Raw genomic sequence first — 2,500 nt, forward strand, 5'->3', positions numbered from 1 at the left:
ACACTCATATATATGTGTGTGTGTGCATATATATATATATATATATATATATATATATATATATATATATATATAAACATATACTCACATGTATATAAAAAAATATATGTATATATCTATACACACACTCATACATTAATGCATACACATACACACTCACACAAACACACACACACACACACACACGCACGCACGCACACACACACACATGCACATGCACACCAACACACACACACACAAACACAAACATGCCCTGTTTCATTATACAGACTATAAAATACAGCCAAATGTCTGAGCTACTGGTAAGTTGCAATGTAGATTCCTCTCCGGTGATGGTACAGCCCTGGAATAATCAACTGAAGGTTCTGGAGATAACCGAAAACCAAAGCAAATACAAGGAAGCAGCAAAGTCTTTCTGACTGTCCAATTTAGGACCAAAGTATCTTTAAGAAAGCAGAGACTTTACACGGCAGAGATTTAACACCGAAAACAAAGTGATTAGTTGCGACGTGGGAGCCGAATGGCGACTGTGCTAATCAAAGGCTTCAGGTGTGTCATTGCGGCATTGCCAGCAGAGGGTCGTGGCTGAGGAAGACCGAAAAGGATGAACCTGCTTCGAGTACGAGGCTTAATTCTGTTATCAGTTATCAAGAAAAGGTCATGTAAGGTTTGAAATTAGAACTTTCTCCTTTTTCAAGTCATTTTCTTTTAAAGAGACTGCAATATATATATATATATATATATATATATATATATATATATATATATATATATATATATATATATAGAGAGAGAGAGAGAGAGAGAGAGAGAGAGAGAGAGAGAGACCAACACACACACACACACATAGTTGAGCCAGCGACAGATGTTGTAAAACAGGTGATATTGTAATGAGGTGAGAGCACTTACGGTAAAACAGTGAACGGCTCCTGGCTGTACGTTCCCTGCAAGGGTGTTTTGCTAATCAGTGGGGGTTTACAGGAATTGAATACCTTTGGTTGCAATGATAGATGGTTCTGGAAGAAATGAAGGAGAGTGGAAGTTTGATTTGTCTGTGAAATTACAAGGGACTTCACTAACAGTTCTTGTCTCTCATAGTTTCACTTTTTCCCGACAGTTAATAGCTGAGTGGCCCTTTATGTCACAAAACTGGCATTGCAATTTACGCCTGCAGTTCTCTGAGAAGTGTCCACGTCGTACACAAGTAGAAAAAGAGGGTTTAGGGTCTTTCGTAAGGTTAGTACCCCTTTGAATAAGAAGTGTTGGCTTTGGCTGTGATGGCCAGTTGCCTTGCTCTGGGGCTTTAGTGTCGCTCTTATTTCCGATCTTTTGGACTAGTGGAACAGCAGTGCGGGGAAGTTTATTGTTCGCCTACTTTGCACTTTCCCTTGGCTGTTCTGGGATATGCTGTGAGGGTTTTATGTAGTGGCAGAGTTTTTAAAGGCATTTTGTTTTTTCAAACTGCCACCATCTAGATGTAGTCTCATACTTATCGGTGAGGTCTTTTTACTCGCATTCTAATTTGTCTGGCAGAGCGCTACAAAGTTTGGAAGAGACAGAAGTATTGTGTTGATTGTGGCACTGAGGGTATCAAGAAGATTAAGAGATCACGTCTTGCATTACACTTCGATATAGACGCAGTGAGTTTCATTGTTTACTCTCTTCGTCTGTTAGTTTTCTGATGATATCTGTAAGGTCTTTCTTTGTAAGATCAAGGAGGTGATTGTCATTAGTTGTATTTTTAGCCATATCTCCCGATGTAGCTTTGTATATAAATGGGTTGAGATATTCAACCTCATCTGTGATTCCAGCCTTCTTTCTCAAGCTACTGACGGTCTCACAGAAAGCCTATCTGTATAATCAATACAATCTGTATGTCACACATTAGTGCAATTGGCTGTATTGCAAGGCAGGCTTCTTACCAACCTTGCCACAGACGCAACACCAAAGGTGTGGATTAATGCCACATCTCTCCTTTGGTCGGGCAATTAAAGGATGCTTCTCATATTTTAATGATATTCCAAGATTACTCATAAGGGCTGGTTTATTACTTATCCTGCCTGTCTTGTACCTACCAAGAGCTAAAAGTGGTAGGAAGAGCTGCTTATAGTCCCTGAATAACTCTCTCTCTCTCTCTCTCGCTCCCCCCCCCCCTCTCTCTTTCTCTTTCTTTCTCCCTCTAGCTTTCTCTCTTTCTCTCATCCCCCCCCTTCCCTCCCTGTCTCTCATTTTCTCTCTGTCTCCCTTTCTCTATTTCTCTCCTTCTCTCTCTCTCTTTCTCTTTCTTTCTCTCTGTCTCCCTTTCACTATTTCTCTCCTTCTCTCTCTCTCTCTCTCTCTCTCTCTCTCTCTCTCTCTCTCTCTCTCTCTCTTTCTATGTACATTTATATGTACATATGTGTGTGTGTGTGTGTGCGTGCGAATTATTATGATGACGATGTACAGAGGCCTTTTATGTCACTGCCACAGTTAGCATCTGTTAGCGTTGTAGTAGGAGGTG

This window comes from Penaeus japonicus, unplaced genomic scaffold (genome assembly GCF_977035675.1).
Source record: "Penaeus japonicus unplaced genomic scaffold, GWHDUDI00000001_assembly GWHDUDI00000027, whole genome shotgun sequence".
NCBI lineage: Eukaryota > Metazoa > Arthropoda > Malacostraca > Decapoda > Penaeidae > Penaeus > Penaeus japonicus.